Source organism: Pinus tabuliformis, chromosome X (genome assembly GCF_031772625.1).
Source record: "Pinus tabuliformis cultivar Carrire ecotype Pingquan chromosome X, CPIR1, whole genome shotgun sequence".
Taxonomy (NCBI): Eukaryota; Viridiplantae; Streptophyta; class Pinopsida; order Pinales; family Pinaceae; genus Pinus; species Pinus tabuliformis.
The window spans coordinates 367484898-367508947 of NC_142308.1; positions in this window are offsets into that span (position 1 = coordinate 367484898).

Below are 24050 nucleotides of genomic sequence, written 5' to 3' on the forward strand. Positions count from 1 at the left end.
TATTTTTTCTATATCTATCCAATTTTTAAAAGAATCAAATCTAAATTTCCAAAATAAATTTTGCTAGAAATTTTACATCAAAAAATATGATTCCTTTATACTTCATAAATCTGAAATTAAAAACATCTAGTTAATTATTAAATTTTAAATAGTTATTAAAACACAATTATAATTTTTTTTTCTCTTTACCTAATCTTTATCATAACTTAATTATGTATTGAATTTTTATATTATTGAAAAATCTAAATAATAAAAAAGGGTAAAAGGAAGTTAATTGGAGAAGGTTAAAAGAAACGAAATACTGGGAGGTGTCATGTTTTATCACAAATTTGTGATAATTAAAATAAAAGAGAATATTGATAAACCAATGAGTTTTCGATAATTCCTTCCTGGAAGGCCAACCATTTATTTGCGAACAACGTAGATGCTACGTTGTTCTGTATTTACTTGGGGATAATTGGGGAGCGTTCTTTGTTCCAGAAATATGGGAATAAGACACCTCACAACATACCTTAGTTTTTAAAATCTCATGTTTTGAAACTCGAGGGATAATATGAGAGAAAGGATGATCGTTTCGGATTTGAGGGATAACATGAGAGGAGATGATGAAATTATATTCTCGAGTATCGTGAATAGAATTTTTTTTGGTTTAATATGGTAAATTAAATTTGATTTATTTAAAATAAAAATTATAATTATAATTAAATTAGTTTTTTTTTTTAAATTTTGATTTATCAAATATTTAGAGATGAAATCACTTGAGATACAAATTTCTTTTCGAGTGAAATGAAATTTGATTTTTCTAGACTTAAAATGGATCTAGGTTGCTTTTATATATATATATATATATATAATTATAATTTTTGTATATATTTAATAAAGGATATTTTAGAATTTTACAAAGAAGAAAATTAATACTAAGAGAAGATGGTTATTGTGGTTTAATTAAATTGGGCTTATTATGGTTGTATTATGCTTATTCACTTAAATTATGCTTATAACTTTGGTGAAAATTACAACAAATTAGATCCACACCTAAGATCATCATAACTTATTTCATCCAATAATGGGTTTACATTCCATTCAACCAGAGTCTTCGAACATCCCAACAATACTTACCCTTAGCCAATATTATAACTTAACCAACACAAAGCAATGGAAGGAAAGTAACATATATCGAAGTAAGGAAACCACAGTACACAAGTGTAGGTGACACTTAAGGAAAATGCCTTAGCTTTAGTTATAAGAAGAATGTTACAATGTACAACAAAGGAGTACAACTAACTACTCATGGCTTATTTATACACCACAATTACACAAGTCACAAGTGCCTACAAGAACTGTAAACCGACCCCTTAAGTAATTATAGGCCTACCTCTTACTAGTTTTCTTTTACTCTTATTCTTCTCACTCAACCAATTCAGTGTGCCCTAATATGCCTAACCTTAAACTTGGCACAATTGCAAAGCTCCTTACTCTCCTTGAATGATTTATTGCTTATGTCGTAGCACTTTGAGGTGTCCTCTTTCTATATGAGGCTTGATGTGCACTTGCAAGCCCCCTCACTCTATGATGGATCCAAGTCTCATTTATCATTTTGCTTCACTTTTGTGACTTGTTACCAATCATTCCCTAAGTAATTCCAAAAAAGCTCAAGTTGTCCCAAGTTGTTTTAAGTCTTCCCAGGGCATCCCAAGCCCCCTAGTCGATTTATTTAATTGATTTGTCCATTTGATCACACCCAACTATGCCCAAGTGCATATAATTGTGTATAATTTCATCTAAAATAAACTTCAATGATTAATGGATGATTCACCCCTTGGGTTTGCATATTCATATTGTGCATCCAAGGCATCTAAATTCATATAAAGGAAATATTTGATGGCTCACGACTTTGTGCATTGATCGATTAGGCAATGTTTGGTGTTGTAACCTTCTATAGAAAACATCCATGTCCACATAACTAGTGTATAGGCTACTACCATCCATAAGAAGATGCCTAAAAATCCTCCCCAACTAAACTCGTTGTTGTCTCAATAATGTCCAACCAACGTGTTGGTTGTGGAGCCTAATGATCTTCCTAATTCATAGGTCTTGTTTTTAATTGTGTTTGGACCATATTTCCTGACCTGGGGTGTAAGGTGGATTTCTCCCCTACTATTGCCTCTAGGGGGAACAAGGAGGGTGGTGAAAATTCTTTGGAGCCTCCATAGTGGGGGTTTTGGGGAAGTTAGCCAAAGAGATATTCTTGAAAAAGCTTCCTTGTGAAATATTGTACTTTCCTACTAAATCTAGAAAATCCATCATCAGGTCATACATCTTATGGTAAATGTTATGTTAGGATTTAGTTCCCTAAAAGGAAACCATTTTTTATGAGAAAATTGTATTGCAGTGGTGTATTATTGAGATAACATTGTAATTAAGAGAGAGGAGACTATGAGAGAGAGAGAGAAGAGAAGGTTGCATGATATGTGCTTCATGTTATAATGTCTTCATTTTGCTAGACAAAATAAATGGAAGGACTAGTTATTTCTCTATGAAAGCCTAAAGGCTTCCCAAATCAAGTGAACCATGTATATTGGTGTCTCCTTTGTATTGTTCCACTCTACGTTTTATTTCAAAATTCATTTTCAAATTATTATTTTTTATTTTATTCTCAACAACTAGTATTAGGACAACATTGGTGTGCTCTACTCTATAGAACCCTAGCCACCCTGCAATCTCTAATGAATTTTGTGTTGATACTCTATGGAAAAAGGACCAAAGGGGACTCCTCCCCCTCCCAATGACGATGAGGCAATGTTCCAAGAAATGATTTCCTCTTTGAAGAAGAAGCAGCAGACAAAGCCCCAATCTTGCTTTGTGAAAAACTTAGAGATCAGATCTTCTATACCACTTCCTACTGGATCCCGTCGCACCTCATTGGAATTCACGGAACATGCTCTTGTAGGTGGCTGGAGGAGCCCATTCCCATCACAACAGAGCTTATTCATAGGATTTCTTAGCTTCCCTGTACGGGAAGGGATCGCACAGAAATAGCTAGTAAAAGTGGAGACTTGGCGATTACAAAAGCCATGAAAAAGAAATATAAGTTGGAGAAAAAGCAGAGGGGTTACGTTATTACTAGCATTCAAGACAAAGGGGTCCAAGTCGCTACCCAGTTGTTGGCAGGAAAGGTGATGAGAAAATGTCATGGCAACGAGGTGCTAGCAACGGTCATCGCGCTGGTCGAGCAATGCGCATAAGGGGTAAGATTCAACTGGGCCCAGTTCCTCTACAAGGAGTTCCTGACGAACTACAAGGAGGCCCAGGAGCAGGGTAAGACCTTCCACTATGCGTGGTTGCTCTTATCCATCCTGTTGGTTACAGGAGAATTGTCCGAGGATAGTTAGTTTCCTCCCCTTGACCAAGACTGGCCAGAGGAAAAAAATACGCGTCGCTATGGGTGATGAAGGATGCCACGCGAATTTGCGAAATTAAGATCTTCTAGGTACTAATGGAGGTGAGCATACGAATGTGGATCAACAAATGGCCGTGCCTATCCCCCTTGGTATACGACAGTGTATGGAGCTTTGCAGACTTTAAAGCAGATATGCACAATGTGTATATCAGGGCGTGGAAGGACCCGGAGCAGAAGTGGACCACACTCCCCTTCATTGCAATAGATGACACTATTTTTGCGGTGCTCGACACATGGCCACCAGAATGGCGCACACCAGATCTGGTGGCACGCAATGAGACGGTGATTCAAAAATAGAAGGATGCCACCAAGCTACTAGCACAACAAAAGCGAAATGAGCAACGAGTTGAATAAGTACAGGCTTCTCGTGATGCAGCGAAGGCCACCATAGGAAAGGTAGCAGTAATAGGGGCCACTACGACGCAAGAAAAAAGAGGCGCGAACCTAACCACAAGACATGGGATAGATGATATGATGGAAGGCACGGACCCAAGCACCACCTCTACACAATTGAAACGGTCATGTGGGACAGAACGAACAGGGCCACAGAAGAAGACCAAGGCATCCAAGTTGGATGGGGAGCTTATTAGACTGACCGAGGGTGACCTATACAACATTGGTAACACAGTTTGTGAAGTCACCAAGGAGGTGCTCCAGGAAGCAATGATGGAGCAGAAAAATGTCTTGGGGGCAGTCAAGGCGCAACTCCAGGAACTTCGAGTGCGGCCCCCACAACAGGGAACAGTAGCCGTCTACGGGGCTACGGGTACATCAGCAACCGAGCAGTTGCTGCAAGCCAAAATGGTTAATATTGTCGCGCTGCCGGAAGGAGCACTGACAGCGGACAACACGGAGGACAGAGCCGCGGTAGGCTAGCTCAAGGGACTTGGCCTAAACTTGGTTGCCCTTCCTCAAGAGATATTATACCAGCTACAAGATGGAGCGACAATAGAGCTCTGCGCTAGGGAAGGACACACAATACAGATATTTAGTGAACAGCGAATCGACATCAAGCAGTTGAGCCTCCAACACAATGAAGTGGTAGCACAGACTCAACAGTTGGAGAAAATCATCGAGGAAGCATGTCGCCGTGTCCCCGAGCTAGAGATTGCAGCAGACTTACTAGTAGGTATATAGATCCACAAATTGGCCAATGGATTCCGCGAGGCAAAGGAGGAAGCAACGAGGATCTAGCTAGACCTCAACCTGCAGATCGCGGCGCTGAGGATGAAGGCGCAACCCTCTACACTGCCGGAAGTTAGAGAGCAGTGGCATCGCGCTATCCAATCGGGGTTGGAAGCAATAGAGCGTGCCATACAGGATTGCATGGGCTTGTTAGATCAATCACTCTTCACCCTCACTTCACTGCAAGAAGACCCAATGCTATAGCATTTAGAGACAGAGCACGGGAGTTGCAGCAGGCCTATGTCAATATTCAAGGGACCACGCAAACGGTCACCCTTACTCAACGACTAGCTAAGATGAGAGAGGCCCGGGCTCGAAAGGAACAGGTGGACGTTGCGCATCAGAAAGAAGAAATGCTTAAAGCACGCATCCAACCTTGGCTCGAGGAAGCATTCATGGTCACCACCAAGATCGAGGGAAAGTTGGCACAAATGTAGGGCATATATGCACTCAGGCGAGGAGTTTCACCTGACAACGATGCATCGGAGAATCACGCACAACTGATACAGCGGACAGCGGAAGAATGTGTTGTGGACGTAAGCGAAGCACAAAAGTCGCTAGATGGACTCTGCGCAAAGATTGCCACACCAGCAGAGTGACTCAGGACGAGTCACAATGATTGTGTTGGGGGCCTGTTGGGCAGCGGATCCCCCCATAAGCGGGTTTTTGGGGCTGGTAGCCTGAATTTTGGTCAAACGTGATATAAGGCCCCGTGAAAGGTGAGTGCAGAGCGCGAGAGTCTAGGGTTGTCTGCCCTAAAATAATATAATTTAATGTATGGTATGTCGGCCTACCAATGGTCCGTGGACCATGGGATTGTATAAATAAAGCAAGGCTCTAAGTATAAAAGTAGTCTTAGTCTAAGCTTTGAGAAAGAATATGGTTTTGGGATAAGGAATTCGCTCTGATTCTGCAAGTCCGAGTCTTGGGTTGTAGTAGTGGGAAGAGGCTCTGCAGTTGAGTGCGCAGAGGCCTGGTAGAGTTTGTAGCTGTGTGCACAGACCCCTGCAGCTGAGTGCGCAGGGCAGAGCTGAGATTGTATTGGAATAGAGGATTAATAAAAGATAATTTGATTATGAAATATAATGCATCTACTTGTAGATCTTTGTGTTTACGCTTCTGTTATATCTTTGCATCTCTTTATAATTAATGATTGTGTGCACTTGTTATGAATGTTGAATGATTGATGAGAATATTGGGCCCCCATAATTAAGTTAAGATCTATAATAACAACACAGTAAGTATAAAGGATCTAGATAGTGCCTCTTCGCGCTCGGTACAGAGCTACACGGAAGCAAGCACATAAGTTGTGAAGGATAGACAGTTGAGCGAAGCAGTGCAAGCACGCAGATTCGGTTCACGAACTTCCCAAACTTCATCAAGACATCCCTAGGGTCGGAAACCTAGTTCCAACACCCTCCCATACTACCTCGGGTGAGACCTCAGTCTGCGCTCCGCGGACTGTTGCTGAAAGGGCCGGTAGTTTCGGGATTTGTTTGGCTAAATCACTTCTAAACCTGGGTCATGCCCCAACAAGCCAACAATAGCCATGACACCTATGTGTTTAAAAGATAAATTGACTTTAAATAAAAACCCTAGAGAATTTCCAATCTCACAAAAAGCACTCTCAAACCAAAAAATGGGAGGAAGAGCTGGTGCTATGATCGAGATAGGCACTAGATCTATCTTTTCTTCTCACATATCAAAAATTACATTCCAATTTTTCAACAAGAGGGCCTGAGTGCTTCAAGTCCATTTCTAAACTAGAATTTTTCCCTGCATCTTCACATTTTGTGCTTGCCAACCCATTGAACGCTAAGAGAACAACATGCATTAGGGCGAGTACCAAGAAATGGTTTCTAGTTGATATTAGTCCATCATCATAAGGTAACCATAGACATTCTACATGTTATGAAACCAGCTCAAGAAAAGATAGAAAAGATAGATCAACGCCTTAGAATTCAGCCTCTTCGAGGGGGCAACCTCCTTTACATTACATAAATGAACAATTATTGGATGATACAAATGACAAAACCTCCTTTGTATATATAGGAGTCTAAGGAGTCACAATATAATCCAGCCGACCTAATAATAATAATATAAAGCCACAAAAATAACAATAGAGGGATTCTATGGGGCACAGGAATAACAATATGGGGGTAATAGGGGCACAACAATATAAATAAGGGGTATAACTACAATAGTAATGGGGTAATCACTAGTATTATAGGGACCCATGCCCCTCTCCTTCAAAAAAGTGTTGTCCTCAACGCTTGAGTAGTTCTGGATACTTCTGCATAAAATTCTCATCCTCCCATGTGGAATCTTCAGCGGATAAGTTCTTCCACTTGATAAGATACTCTGAAATTGATCGATTTCGTAGCTGTCGAGTTCTTGTTTCTGTGACTGCTTCCGGTTCCAATATAATTTTTCCTTCCTCGTCAAGTTCTGGCAATATTGTTTGAATTGGGAGCTTGTCGCCTATAACCTTCTTTAAACATGAAACATGGAAAACTGGGTGCAATCGAGAAGCTGCAGGAAGCTCCAATTTGTATGCCATAGTACCAATCTTTTGCAACACCTTGTACGGACCATAATACTTTGGTGATAATTTATTATCCTTCTTAGCTTGCTTTAGGGACATTTGCTTATATGGTTGTAGCCGTAGGAATACCCAATCACCTACATCAAAACTTCTTTCACTGCGATGTTGATCTGCCTGTTGTTTCATTCTATTTTGTGCCAACACGAGGTTATCCTTTAAGAGTTGGAGGACTTGTTGTTGATGTTCGATGTGATGTTCCACTACCTGAACCTTAGAATTTTCTCTTAAATATGATGTGATGGATGGTGGTTGATACCCATAAAGTGCCATAAATGGGGTCATTTTTGTTGCTGTATGGAAGGAAGTGTTATACCACCATTCAGCCAGAGGCAACCATTTGACCCATTGTGTCTGTTTATCAAATACAAAGCAACGAAGATATCCTTCCAAACATTTGTTTACTATCTCAGTTTGCCCATCAGATTGAGGATGATAAGATGAGCTATGAGCTAACTGAGTACCAAGACAAGAAAATAATTTTGTCCAAAAATTTCCAGTGAAAATGGGATCTCTGTCACTTACAATAATCTTTGGGTTTCCATGTAGCTTTTGAACTGTTTCCATAAATGCAGTAGAAACTGTACTGGCTTTAAATGGATGTGATAATGCACAAAAGTGTGCATACTTGGTAAGTCTGTCAACTACCACCATGATGACACTCTTTCCCTCAGACTTGGGTAAACCTGTGATAAAATCCATTGAAACCTCCTCCCAACGTTGGCTTGGAATGGATAAAGGTTGTAATAGACCCGGTGTCTTAATTGTTTCAACTTTATTTTGTTGGCAAACCAAACATTTCGCCACAAACTTTTGAATATCTGATTTAAGGCCATCCCAAAAAAATTCCTTCTTAACCCTGTGGTAAGTTTTTAAAAATCCTGAGTGCCCTCCTAAGGGAGAAGTGTGCAATTCCATAAGAATCTTTTGTTTTAGCTGGGAATTCTTACAGAGGTATAAGCGATCTTTGTACCATAATGAATCATTTTTCCAGCTAAATGTATCAGAAGTACTGGAATCTTGTTGTAGCTTTCGAATAAGTGCCCACACTTCTTCGTCATTCTTCCATTCCTCCCTTGCTTCGTTTATCCAATCTGGTTGGATAATAGAAATGGCACACAACAATGCTTCCACATCCTCATCCTTTCTTGAGAGTGCATCTGCCACCACATTTTGCTTCCCTTTTTTGTAGATGATTTCAAAGTCATAACCCAACATCTTTGTGACCCACTTTTGTTGCTCTTCAGAGGATAATCTTTGTTCTAAAAAGTATTTAAGGCTATCATGATCCGTTTTTACCTTGAAGTGTCTTCCCATTAGGTAGGGTCGCCATTTCTTAAGTGCATGGAGTATTGCCAACATTTCCTTCTCATAAATAGCTTTGCTTAAAAACTTTCCCTTGATTGGACGACTTTCAAAAGCAATGGGTCTTTCATCTTGCATTAGAACAACACCAATTCCATTTCCTGAAGCATCACATTCCACAATAAAGGTTTTTGTGAAGTCCGGTGTAGCTAAGACCGGTGCTTGGCACATTGCCTCTTTAAGATGTTCAAAGGCCTTTGTTGCTTCCGGAGTCCATGAAAATGAATCTTTCTTCAATAATGTTGTTAGAGGTGCTGCTATTCTCCCATAATTCTTAACAAACTTGCGATAATACCCTGTCAACCCAAGAAATCCTCGCAGATGCTTTATGGATGTGGGGATTTTCCATTCCTTAATGGCTTTAATTTTGCTAGGGTCTACCTTAACTCCTTCATGAGATACAATATGACCCAAATATTCCACCTCCTGGACTCCAAAGAAACATTTGGATCTTTTTGCATATAATTGTTTCTCCTCCAATAGTTGTAGCACCCTGTCAACATGTTCAACATGATCCTTCCAAGACTTGTTGTAGATTAGTATATCATCAAAAAATACTAACACAAATTTTCTAAGGAATGGTTTGAAAATTGAATTCATCAAACCTTGAAATGTTGAAGGTGCATTGGTAAGGCCAAAAGGCATGACCAAAAATTCATAATGACCCTCATGAGTTCTAAATGCCGTTTTCGGAATGTCTTCAATCTTCATTCTGATTTGATGATATCCCGAACGAAGATCCAACTTGGTGAAGTAAATTGATCCATGCAATTCATCCAGTAATTCATCAATGACAGGAATGGGGAACTTATCTTTAATAGTGAGCTTGTTGAGCTCCCTATAATCCGGACACATGCGCCATGATCCATCCTTCTTGTGCACCAATACTACTGGAGCTGAGAAAGAACTTTGACTCGGTTGAATTATACCAGCCTCTAGCATTTCTGCAACCATACGTTCAATTTCACTTTTTTGGACATAGGGATATCTGTACGGCCTGATGTTTGGAGGAACACTTCCTGGAATCAGATGAATAGCATGATCATGATCACGCATAGGTGGGAGACCTTTGGGAGTCTCAAATACCTTGGAATGATTGTCCAGGACTTTTTGGAGATCTGGAGAAATAGATGATTCCAATGTGGAAACATCTAGCGAACATAATTGTGCAATTACACCTCTTTGCTCCTTTTTTAGAAGCTTTGTCATGCCATTAGAGCTGATTATCTTTCCTGGTTTCCCTGCAATACCCCTTAATTCAACTTCCTTTCCTTCCGTAGAAAATTTGATGAAAAGTTCTTGAAAATTAAAAGCTATTGTACCCAAGGATTGTAGCCATTGGACTCCTAGTACAACATCAGCACCTCCCATTGGAATGGAAAGCATTGGGCTAGTCAATACATATTCTCCCATGGATAGCTTGATATTATGGCACTTTCCAGAGCAATTTATTGTTCCTCCATTTGCAATCATCACTTGACACTCTGGTGCTGGATATAGGAAGCAATTCAATTCTTTTGCTACCCTACAATGAATAAAATTGTGGGTGCTTCCTGAATCAATCAACACTATTACCTTTTTCTTCTTGATTTGTCCTTCTATCTTGATGGTTTGAGGAGTGGTAATTCCCGCCAATGCATTACAAGATATGGTCGGATTTATTTGTTCTTCATCTAGGCTTTGTTCCTGGAGTATATCCTCTTCTTTTGACCTTTCTTGCTCCTTTTCTTCTTCCTCTTCACAATCTATGTAGAATAATTTCTTCTCAGCACACTTATGACCTTTTGTGTATTTGCTATCACAATTGTAACAAAGCCCTTTTGCTCTTTTTTCTTCCAATTGTTGTGGTGTCAACCTTGTAGGTTGTGGAAGACTAGGGGCAACAACACTTCCGTCTTTATAGTTGTGAATGGTATGCTTCCTAGTTGCCATAATTTTGCTTTCCATTTTTCTTGCTAACCTGAATGCCTTCTCTAATGAATCAGGTTCCCAAGGCGAACATCATGTTGGATATTATCCTTTAAAGACCCTATGAACACATCAATCCTATGCTCCTCTGGAATATCTTTTACCCTTATGTTCAATTTTTGGAACTCCTCAATGTGCTCCATTATTGAACCCTTTTGTTTGAGACTTATCAATTGGCTAAAAAAAGTGTTGCTTTTTGTATCCTCATAATGTGCTATCAATTCTTTCGTAAAAATTGCCCAAGTGATAAATTGTTTACGAGAACAAAGCCATTGATACCATACAAACTGATTTGGTTCCAAATATACAGTTGCCATACGTACCTTTTGTGCGTTTTGCACATTATTGAGATCGAAGAATTGCTCCATCTGTAATATCCATGTGGCGGGATCCTTGCCATCAAACTTCCTCATATCGATTTTTGGAATATGGTGATTCTTCGATCCAACATTAGTGTCTATGGAATCATGATTAACATTTCTTTTGTTCTCATCATGAGTTTCCTTTACTACTTTTTCACCATTAGTAAGTATTTCTTGTAGAAAATTTGTCAAATCTGTCTTCAAATCTGCCATGCCTGTCTTCAAATTTGTGTTCAAATCTATCTTCAAATTGTCCATCTTAGCTTCCATGCCATTCATCTTAGCTTCCACGCCATTTATCTTAGCTTCTGTTAACTTTTGTGAGCGTGACATTTGTTGCACTTGTTCTTGTAATTTTGATATATCATGTAGCATTTCTTCCTCTTCTTCATGAGTCATGCTAGAGCTTTCAGGTTTCTTACTAGGTGTTTGCATTTTCTTTCCTCGGGGCATCAGTTACCGATAATAATGCTCTACTATGCCCTTTGAATTCCTTCAAAATAAATTTTCAAACCAAGCTTAAGCAAAAATTTAAAAAAATCTACAAACCTTTTTTCACTTTGTAGGAGCTTGATATTGCCTCTGATGTATCTCTGTACTTTCCAATCATCTAGTTCTAAATTTGTGACCTGTAGTAGCTCTCTGTGTCCTCTTTCCAATGCCACCAGTCTGATCCAAATTGGATTCTCCAAGAAAGAGTTATGCACAATCTCCCAAGATGACCTGATTATAGACCTTTTCAGAAGAGCGAACTTGTATGAAGTGCCACGTGTACAATTTTCCATCTTTGGTTCTGAAACAGATATACAAGAAACTACAGTCCGTCCTCTTTCTGTACCTTCTTACGAAATTTCAATCTGATTCCCAAAGAGAAAGTTATGACGATTTTCCCTAGGTCACCTGTTTTGAATGTAATTCAGGAGTCTGCAAAAAGACCAACTTCCTCAGATCATATCTCCGCAAATATCGCGCGAAAAGCTCTGAAATTTGTACCTAAGGTTCAAAGCGATTTCTTCTCAAATGGGTTTTTTTTGCGACTTCTGAAACGTCAAAGAAAAAAGTTATAGCGAAAATGCCACGATGACCTGTTTGGAGCAGCGAAACCCTAGAATCCAAAGCTCTGATACCAAATGTTATGAAACCAGCTCAAGAAAAGATAGAAAAGATAGATCAACGCCTTAGAATTCAGCCTCTTCGAGGGGGCAACCTCCTTTACATTACATAAATGAACAAATGACAAAACCTCCTTTCTATATATAGGAGTCTAAGGAGTCACAATATAATCTAGCCGACCTAATAATAATAATATAAAGCCATAAAAATAACAATAGAGGGATTCTATGGGGCACAGAAATAACAATATGGGGGTAATAGGGGCACAACAATATAAATAAAGGGTATAACTACAATAGTAATAGGGTAATCACTAGTATTATAGGGACCCAACACTACAATTGATTAAGTGACCAACCACTACTTTGTCCTCCATATCCAAGATTTCGTTTAGTGGGATCTCCTTACCTAAAACTAATGAGGGTTCTTCCTCTCTAAATTAATTCTATTTTAAATTCGAATAAAGATGTTATTCATAACATCCCTTTTAACACCATAAACCGTTTGAAATTTTTATTTAATCTTGAACATCAATCTATTTCAAATAATTTATTTAGGAGTTTTATTTTTCATGCAAATGTGAATATCAAAGCTCCAATCTATTTGAAATGATTTCTTTGGATACATCTTTATGATAAGAGTTTGATTCATGTGTTAAAATAGGTTAATTACTCAGAAATGAAGAGTTGGGTAAATTTAGAGAGTCCAGTTAAGTGAAGTCAAGTCAAGTTAAGTGAAGTCAAGTCGAGTTAAGTAAATTTGAATTTAATGTGTGGTTGCATGTCAAGTTATTTTAGGCGAGTCGCTAATTGAAAAAGGTTAAATACCCTTCATCGGGTTCATTGTACTCATCAAGTTTTTGTGTGTTCAATAAAAGAGCCGCAACTTGTATTATTGTGTGTGATTTATTTATGTAAATTTATGTCTTGTCTCCTATATCTTTTCATCAAATTAATATCAATGCTGAGGAAGGATGACAAGATCCCTGGTGCCCACAAAGCCACCGTGAAGAGGACCAAGAGAAAAAGACAAATGATTTTTAAAAAAAATTGTGTTGTCAAATTGTCACATTGTTAAGTGACGAGTGCGCACGTTCATGCCAAATTCACACCTAATTAGTACAAAAACTGCGCAAATTTCGTTAACCTTCGAATCTATCAAAATTTGAATTATCTGCGCATCTAGATTGTGTCGGGGGTGTACACATTCTGTAAACAAGCAAAAATTTCAAAATTTCAGAAACAAGTACAAACAAAGTCAAAGTTCTTTTTCAAGTACGAGGAGTCACATGAGTTTTCTTTTTGGAACAATACGTGCATGAAGGGACATATTTTGTTATATGTTAAGTGGAGTGCTTTATAAAGATATTCCATAAGCCTCATAAAGTTTACATTGGAATTTTATAAAAGTATTTTTACAATATTTTTTAAAAACAATAAGTAACATATTTTGTTATATGTTAAGTGGAGTGCTTTATAAATATATTCCATAAGTCTCATAAAGTTTACATTGGAATTTTATAAATGATTTTTATAAAAGTATTTTTATAATATTTGAAAAAAATTAAAAGGAATTTATTATATTAGTTTTTTTAAAGAGGGTGTTTTTTATAAGAGATTTTCGAAGAAGATGGCTTTCTTAAATTTCCAACCTTAGTTTCTACGTTTATAGAGAAAGATTATGATGTGTGGGCCATTAAGATGACGACCATGTTGTAGGCTCATAATGATTGATATCATGTCTAGTTTGGGTTTTCAGAAGCTAAAGATGAAGCAGATGAACTAGCTCTCACTAATGCACATAGTTATCTATGGAAGAAAGACAAAAGGAAGAATGCACAAGCATTACAATTTATCCAATAGGGAGTGGACCGAGCTGTGTTCCAAAAGATTATAATCACATGTTCATCAAAGATAGCATGGGAGACCTTGGCAACAAGCTATAAATGTATGGCCAAAGTCAATATTGCTAAGTTGCATAATACTAGGAGAGATTTTGAAACGCTGCAGATGAAGGAGACGAAGGAGATCGATTCTTTCATGAATCGGGTCATGATTGTTGTAAATCAGATGTCAATGCAACTCTATTCAAAAGATTGGTTGATAATATAATGTATCTCACAACTACAAGACCATATATTATGCAATGAATGAATTTGATTTTTAAATTTATGGAGACTCCAAAAGACACACATTGGAGAGCAAAAGAAATAATTCTGAGATACATAGTAGGAACTAGAGATTGTAGTATAATGTATGCAAGCACAGAGAAAAATGATTTGATTAGATATACAAATACTGATTTTGTAGGTAGTTTGGATGATAGGAAGAATACTTTTGGTTATGTGTTCCATCTTGGTTTAGGTGTGATTTCATGAGCATATAAGAAGTAGCCTATTGTAACATTGAGCATATAAGAAGTAGCCTATTGTAACACTATCATCAACAGAAGCAAAATATGTAGCAGCAACATAACAACATGTTAAACAATATGGTTAAGAAGAGTATTTGATGGACCCGAGCAGAAACAACAAAAATCAACAACAATATATTGTGACAACACTTCAGCGATTGCACTATCCAAAAATAGTGTGTTTCATCAAAAGAGCAAGCATATTGATACTAGATATCGCTTTATTAGAGAACTTGTAAACAATGAAGAAGTTCACTTGAAGCCTTGTAAATCTAGTGATCAATTGGCTCATATATTTACTAAGTCATTAACAAAAGATGTGTTTGAGTTTCATAGAAGAAACTTGGGTGTTGTAGAACATGTTTGAATTGTTATGAGTCATGTCTTAATTTAGCAGTGTAAATTAAGGGGGAGTGTTAAAATAAACTACTCACGGGTGAAGAGTTGACTAAATTTAGAGAGTCAAGTCAAGTCAAGTAAAGCGAAATTTAGTGTGTATTTTAGTAAAGTGGAATTTAGTGTGTATTTTAAGAGAGTCGTTACTAGAAAAATGTTAAATACCTTTCACCGAATTCATTGTAATCATCAAATTTTTTTATGATCCATACACGAGCCACAACTTGTATTATTGTCTCTAATTTATTTATGTAATTTTGTACTTGTCTCCTCCTCTGTTGAGACTTGGACCCCGATGAAACCCAAAGCATTAAAACTATTATGAATGGCAATTACCGGAGCAAGGAACAAGCGATCAACAAATGCATGGTATTTCATTTCATGGCTCCAACTCAAAATTCAAACCACTAAATACAATGAGTTGGACCTATTTGCCTGGCTGAGAATGGAACGCAATAATAAGATTCCCTTCCCTATCAGATTCAAATCCCGAAGGATAAAAACTTTCCATCTCAGCCTGCAGCTTCCATGTCCAAATTCAAAAGCATGCCTGTGATATTTCGACTTGAAATAGAAATACAGCGGGGAAATGGTAATGGAATGGGCATGCTGGCAATCTTTGTACGGTGCGCGGAAAGCTGTAACAACTGTTCAAAATGAAATCGACAGCTTCTTGTCTTCCTCTACAGTCCACGGTCCTGGGCCCTTTAGTCGCATGAACTTTTGTCTGGATCGCAATTCATAATCAGTGACCTTCGGTTCGCACATAATCAGTGGTCAGGCCTTTAAAAGTTTTGTGCCAGGGAAAAAAAGAAATTGATGAAAAACGCAAAAACGGAAATGGTTCCGTTTTCAGTAATTAAATGCAATATCTAAATAAAGAAATGCAAAATTCAAATACAGAACTTCTGTGAATCAGGGGCTCCTTTTCCCCGCGCCAAAAATGGCACAGCTCCATGCTGGCTACTGCTGTCAGAACTGCATTAATTTACACCAAAATAAACAGAAGATGCAAAGAATTGGGGGAAATCACAGAACTGCATTAATTTACACCAAAATAAATAGAACATGCAAAGAATTGGGGGAAATCACAGAACTGCATTAATTTACACCAAAATAAACGCAACATGCAAAGAATTGGCGGAAAATCACATTTGATGTCAGTGACGGGTGTTGCCCGGTCTTTGCGTCCTCACAAGTCTCGACCGTTCGTTAATACTATATATCTTTAATGGCGTTCACGAAAACCTTGATGCATTTCGCTTTTGAAAACAATGCGATCGGTGCTGATAGATTTCGGGAGTTTCTACCAACATTTCCGGCAAAAAATATGACAAATGCCGCACGCCTACCGCCTCTGCTATAGTAACGACCCAGGAGAATCTTTAGCTTAAGCGAAGCAGATTTCAGTTAAACAAGAAAATGTTTACTCCAATAAAATGCTGCATAAATCCGGTAATGGTTTGAGGGTTTCTCCGACATTTCTTTCAAGAATCTTGATAAGCACAATTATATGACTTCATCCTAAATATATTTATTCAGGAAACTTCATGCCCGTGGCCTGTAGGACATGCGAATTAATAATGAATATCGTTAGCTCCAAATGACACGGAAATAGTTGAATTTCGTTTCCCAGCTTCTGCGGTGATTATATCATCAAACTTCTGCGGTGATTATATGATAAAGCTTTGCGAAGGCGCTGGCCGCACCGAGATCGTCCATGTAGCTGTCATAATCACACCAAAGCTAGGAGAGAGCTGAGTTTTTATGTCGATGCGCGGAGCCTGTGTTAGGGTTTCTACTCTCCGAAATATCGAGTGTTGAAACTCGAAAGCGACGCATACATTTGAAAACTGAAAAACGTGAAAGACATTGTTGGTGTACATGCATCTAGATTAGCTCCAGTTGTTGGTGTACATGCACCTAGATTAGCTCCAGTTGTTGGTGTACATGCACTTAGACTAGCTGTGTTGGTGTACATGCACCTAGATTACCTCCAGTTAACTTATTGCTTGCATGTGGCACATGTACACATTAACATAAGATAAAGCACACTTAGCTTTAGTTAGCTTTAGTTATTGCATGTACAACTAAGCTTAACTTAGTTGCTTTTATGTATTTATTCTAAAACTAATATTGTAGAATCAATTTTATTCTTTTCTCAATTCTTGCTCGCTTCTTTCCTTCTCTTGCAAGCTTGTTTATTGTTTTGCAGATCTAGATCTGTGTATCTCAAAAATCTTACATGGTATTAGAGCACAGGGATTTGTAATCAGTGCACAAGCAATTTTATTTGCAGGTTCAGAAGATTGAAGCAACAACAAAGAATAGAGTCTAAATTGGAGTTTCCACAATCGGCAATTCTCACTCCATATAATTATTTCGAATGGAAGCCAAAGATTCAACTTCATCTTAGAAGTAGAGGCTTATTTCGAATAACCATGGAAACGGAAGTTGAACCAACATCGACAATGAAGAAAAAAAGATATTTCAATCGCATGGACGAGGCCTTCGGCATCCTATGTTTATCTTTTTCTCCGGGACTGCTATTTCATGTTGAATCATGTTCAACTCCAAATGAAGTATGGAAAAAATTGGAAGGATTGTTTGGAAAACAGGATGAAATGCAAGGTCACATTCTCGAAAATGAGTTAAACTCATTAGATCCGAGAAACTTTGAGAACATTCAAGATTTTTTCACAAGGTATAAAGCCTTGTTGGTTCAACTGAAAGGATGCGGGATCGACAAATCCAAGCAAGAAAATCAGTTGGTTCTTTCCATGGTATCAGAGCTTGGACCCGGGTTCGATTCCCCCAAGTTGCATTTGAGGGGGGTGTTGGAAGAATCACTGCACCTCTATAGAATCCGTAATTTCCACCCTGGGGATCCTAGTTACTGGCTTGTAATGTTTACCTCGTCCATGCGATTGAAATATCTTGTTTTCTCCATTGCTCATGTTGGTTCAACTTCCGTTTCCATGGTTATTCGAAATAAGCCTCTACTTCTGAGATGAAGTTGAATCTTTGGCTTCCATTCGAAATAATTATATGGAGTGAGAATTGCCGATTGTGGAAACTCCAATTTAGACTCCATTCTTTGTTGTTGCTTCAATCTTCTGAACCTACAAATAAAATTGCTTGTGCACTGATTACAAATCCCTGTGGTCTCCAAGATTGTGTTGCTGGAGTGTCTGCGCCATAAGATCTATAGTCTTCTTCATGCATGAAGATTCAGGATGAAAACCACGGTGGCAATAATTGCACATTGATTGCCCTTTCATTCCTTTCCTTTCCTTTGAGCCAGATGATCCATCAGGGGGTTTGGGATGTCCTCCCTTTCTTGGATCAGGATCCTTCTTCCCTTTTCCTTTCTGATGGTCTTTGGAATTTGCCTTTCCTTTTGCATGCACCGTAAGTGCATGCGCTTTGGAATTTTTAAGTGTGCCCATTTTGATGAGCTTATCTTGCTCATGCATCAAAGACTGAATAAAAGAATCCAGTGAGGGCATCTTCCAAGCTGCACCAGTTGCAGATCTGACTGTGTGGAATGTAGAGATGAATACTGCATACTCTGAACCAAGTTTTGATAAAATGGAAAGAATCAACTGATTTTCTTGCTTGGATTTGTCGATCCCGCATCCTTTCAGCTGAACCAACAAGGCTTTATACCTTGTGAAAAAATCTTGAATGTTCTCAAAGTTTCTCGGATCTAATGAGTTTAACTCATTTTCGAGAATGTGACCTTGCATTTCATCCTGTTTTCCAAACAATCCTTCCAATTGTTTCCATACTTCATTTGGAGTTGAACATGATTCAACATGAAATAGTAGTTCCGGAGAAATAGATAAACATAGGATGCCGAAGGCCTCATCCATGCGATTGAAATATCTTGTTTTCTCCATTGTTGATGTTGGTTCAACTTCTGTTTCCATGGTTATTCGAAATAAGCCTCTACTTCTGAGATGAAGTTGAATCTTTGGCTTCCATTCAAAATAATTATATGGAGTGAGAACTGCCGATTGTGGAAACTCCAATTTAGACTCCATTCTTTGTTGTTGCTTCAATCTTCTGAACCTGCAAATAAAATTGCTTGTGCACTGATTACAAATCCCTGTGGTCTCCAAGATTGTGTTGCTGGAGTGTCTGCGCCATAAGATATATAGTCTTCTTCATGCATGCAGATTCAGGATGAAAACCACGGTGGCAATAATTGCAGGAAAAGGGAAGAAGGATCCTAATCCAAGAAAGGGAGGACATCCCAAACCCCCTGATGGATCATCTGGCTCAAAGGAAAGGAAAGGAACGAAAGGGCAATCAATGTGCAATTATTGCCACCGTGGTTTTCATCCTAAATCTGCATGCATGAAGAAGACTATAGATCTTATGGCGCAGACACTCCAGCAACACAAACTTGGAGACCACAGGGATTTGTAATCAGTGCTCAAGCAATTTTATTTGCAGGTTCAGAAGATTGAAGCAACAACAAAGAATGGAGTCTAAATTGAAGCAACAACAAAGAATGGATGCCGAAGGCCTCGTCCATGCGATTGAAATATCTTGTTTTCTCCCTTGCTGATGTTGGTTCAACTTCCGTTTCCATGGTTATTCAAAATAAGCCTCTACTTCTGAGATGAAGTTGAATCTTTGGCTTCCATTCGAAATAATTATATGGAGTGAGAATTGCCGATTGTGGAAACTCCAATCTAGACTCCATTCTTTGTTGTTGCTTCAATCTTCTGAACCTGTAAATAAAATTGCTTGTGCACAGATTACAAGCTTGCAAGAGAAGGAAGGAAGTGAGCAAGAATTGAGAAAAGAATAAAATTGATTCTACAATATTAGTTTTAGAATAAATACATAAAAGCAACTAAGTTAAGCTTAGTTGTACATGCAATAACTAAAGCTAACTAAAGCTAAGTGTGCTTTATCTTATGTTAATGTGTACATGTGCCACATGCAAGCAATAAGTTAACTGGAGCTAATCTAGGTGCATGTACACCAACACAGCTAGTCTAAGTGCATGTACACCAACAACTGGAGCTAATCTAGGTGCATGTACACCAACACCCCCCCTTAAGCATAACTTAGGTGAGTGTGATGCAAAATGAATGAGTCCCGGCAACACGGCCATTTTAGGTACCCATATACAATGCATAGAAAGGAGGAAAGAGGGAAAACCGAGTGGGAAGAAAACCCCCCCTCAAAATATAATGCAAAAGTAGAGAAAAGACAACTGCTAGGCAGTCGTGTCCTTCACCCCGATACGATCTCGCAGGAATCGAAACTTCTGCTCAGTGAAATTCTTGGTGAAGATGTCAGCAATCTGCTCGGAACTAGGACAATACTGAAGATCGATGATCCCATCATGAATGAGTTCTCTAATGAAGTGCATGTGGATCTCGATGTGTTTGGTACGCTGTCGCTGCACTGGATCTCTGCAAAACTTTAGCGTACTTTGATTATCGCACCAGATGACAGTTGGATGATGGACACTAATCCCAAGCTCAGATAGGAAATGTTGTAGCCAAATTGCCTGAATAGTGGCATTGACTGCTCCTCTATACTCGGCCTCTGCGGATGATAAAGCAATGGCAGCCTGCTTCTTACTTGACCAACGAATTGGGCCGGATCCCAAACTAAGTACATAACCGGAAGTAGACTTGCGATCAATGGTGTCGCCAGCCCAGTCTGAATCTGTGAACCCAATGAGATTCAAAGAACAATTGGCTGCATAATGAATCCCATAGGTGATTGTCCCCTGGACATATCGAAGGATGCAATTGCAACATTCTAGTGTAACTCATGTGGCTCCTGCATATATATGAAAACTGCTCCGACAGCATAGGAGAGATCAGGACGGGGGTGAGTGAGATAAAGAAGACTTCCCACAAGCTGGCGATACAATGTGCAATCAACCAATGGTGTGTCTTTGCCATTCTCAAGCTTTCTCCCTGATAAGAAAGGTGTGGCTGCTGGCTTGTAGTCACTCATGTGAAATCGTGCCAAAAGATCTCTGGCATATTTTGGTTGAGAAATGGTAATGCCAGAATCACGCTGATGGATCTCTAGTCCAAGGAAGAAATTTAGCAAGCTCATGTCTGTCATAGAAAACCGCTTATGCAATGCAGTTTTGATGTTAGTAATGACAGAAGCTGAACTACCCGCTATCAAAAGATCATCTACGTAGAGTACTATGATCAACAAGGAGTCAATTTTCTTCAGAAAATAAACATTGGAATCAGATTTGCAGCGTACAAAATTTTGAGATAACAAATAAGAATCCATTTTTGCATACCATGCTCTAGGTGCCTGCTTGAGGCCATAGAGAGACTTCTTTAGTTTGCATACCGGAGATGAATTCTGCATGTATCCTGGTGGCTGCTCCATGTAGATTTCCTCCTCGAGATCACCATGAAGAAAGGCATTCTTCACATCCATATGATGCACCTCCCATCCTCTTGCTGCTGCAATGGAGAGAGCTAGCCGAATGGAATCCATTTTTGCCACTGGAGCAAAAGTCTCATCATAGTCAACACCATGTACTTGCTGAAAACCTTTTGCTACTAATCGTGCCTTATATCGACTAACTTGGCCATTTGATGCTTTCTTGGTCCGGTAAACCCACTTGCATCTCACAAGTTTGCGATTTGAAGGTAGCGGAACCAAATCCCAAGTCTGGTTCTCAATGAGAGAGTTATATTCCTCATCCATGGCGGCTTCCCATTCAGGATGCCCATTTGCTTCTGCATAAGTTTGTGGATGAGATCCATGCATCATATAAGCATGCATGGGCATGGATGGCTCCATAGCTAAGAGTGCTTGCGGATCTTCCTCAAACAGAGGGATAGAGGCAGGATCATCAAGGATATCACTCATGCTGCGCCATTTTTGTGTTGAAGGTGGTCGAGAATCTTCCTAACTACATGCAGAAGTATGATCTCGATGTTCAACAACTGGTGGTCTAACAGGGGTCACAGGAAAAGACTCATCTTCATCAGAGTGCTGGTATGAAGTTTCATCTGCATACTCATCAATGAGTGGTGATGAAAATTTGGTAACAAGTTCATCTACTGGTGCATGCGAAATATCTTCGTCAAACTTTACACTCCTTTCAATAAAGAGCTCTTCAGTGTGGATATCAAGCAATATGTACCCTTTGACTTCATCAGAATATCCAACAAACATGCATGCTTTACTTTGAGGCTCCAAAGCCTTTCCCTTCTCTGGAGGAATGCGGGCCCATGCTCGAGATCCAAAAATGCGGAAATGACTAACTTCAGGTTGCATGCCAGTCCAAGCCTCAAAAGGTGTTTTTCCAGTAACAGATTTATGAGGAGATCTGTTCTGGATGTATGAGGCACAATTAATAGCTTCAGCCCACAATTTCGACGGAAGAGATCTTGCATGCAACATGCAATTAGCCATCTCTTTCAAAGATCGATTTTTCCTTTCAGCCACGCCATTTTGCTGTGGAGTGTAAGGAACTGTATGCCTGCTTCATCACAAAGATTCTTGATATCTTTGTTGACATATTCCGTCCCATTATCTGTGCGGAGTATTTTGATGCGTTTTCCAGACTGATTTTCCGCATGCGCTTTGAAAATATTTAGATGTTGAAAAACTTCAGACTTGAGTTTCAAGAAGTAAACCCAAGTGAATCTCGTGTAATCATCTATAAATGACAACACATATCTTGCTTTGCTCATTGAAAGCACCGGAAATGGACCCATGAGATCACTGTGTACAAGTTCCAAAGGTGAAGAGGCTCTCCATGCATGCCCCTTCTCGAATTTTTCTTGTGGATGCTTTCCAAGAGCACATCCATTACAAACACCATCTGAAAATTCAATGGTTGGAAATCCTTTAACCATCCCTTGCTTACTAAGTTGTTGCATATATTTGAAATTCAAGTGCCCAAATCTCTCGTGCCAAATCCTACTTTCTTCATTTGCATGCATAAGTAGCAAAATAGAATCTGATTGAGGAACAAAATCAGAAAATGTATATAGACGAGATTGATCATTTACCTTGCCAGATGCAATCTTCAAGTTGGTTTGCATGTCATAAATGCTCACGGAATCTGGGGTAAATTCCACTTTCCTTCTGCTGCCTGTGTGTGTCATCTGATACACTGAGAGAAGATTCACATAAAGCCTTGGAATATGCAAGACATTTTCAAAACTTCCATCTTCGAATTGCACTCTTCCTTGTCCAGTTGCTGCAACTGTAGAATTATCCCCCATGAGAATGGGAGGACCTGAGTATGCATGTAGAAAAGAAAAGGATTCCTTTGAAGAAGCCATATGATGTGAAGCTCTTGAATCGATGATCCATTCTTGTGGTGCAGAATGAAGAGCAATCAAAGCATGCCCGTTACCTCTTGGATCTGGTGCTTTTTCTCCAGACTTCTTCTTAGCATTCTCAGGAATGTGGTCTCCAAGATTGTGTTGCTGGAGTGTCTACGCCATAAGATCTATAGTCTTCTTCATGCATGCAGATTCAGGATGAAAACCACGGTTGCAATAATTGCACATTGATTGCCAGCTTGTGGGAAGTCTTCTTTATCTCACTCACTCCCGTCCTGATCTCTCCTATGCTGTCGGAGCAGTTTCCAGATACATGCAGGAGCCACATGAGTTACATTGGAATGCTGCAAAGCGCATCCTTCGATATGTCCAGGGGACAATCACCTATGGGATTCATTATGCAGCCAATTGTTCTTTGAATCTCATCGGGTTCACAGATTCAGACTGGGCTGGCGACACCATTGATCGCAAGTCTACTTCCGGTTATGTACTTAGTTTGGGATCCGGCCCAATTTGTTGGTCAAGTAAGAAGCAGGCTGCCATTGCTTTATCATCAGCAGAGGCCGAGTATAGAGGAGCAGTCAATGCCACTATTCAGGAAATTTGGCTACAACATTTCCTATCTGAGCTTGGGATTAGTGTCCATCATCCAACTGTCATCTGGTGCGATAATCAAAGTACGCTAAAGTTTTGCAGAGATCCAGTGCAGCGACAGCATACCAAACACATCGAGATCCACATGCACTTCATTAGAGAACTCATTCATGATGGGATCATCGATCTTCAGTATTGTCCTAGTTCCGAGCAGATTACTGACATCTTCACCAAGACTTTCACTGAGCAGAAGTTTTGATTCCTGCGAGATCGTCTCGGGGTGAAGG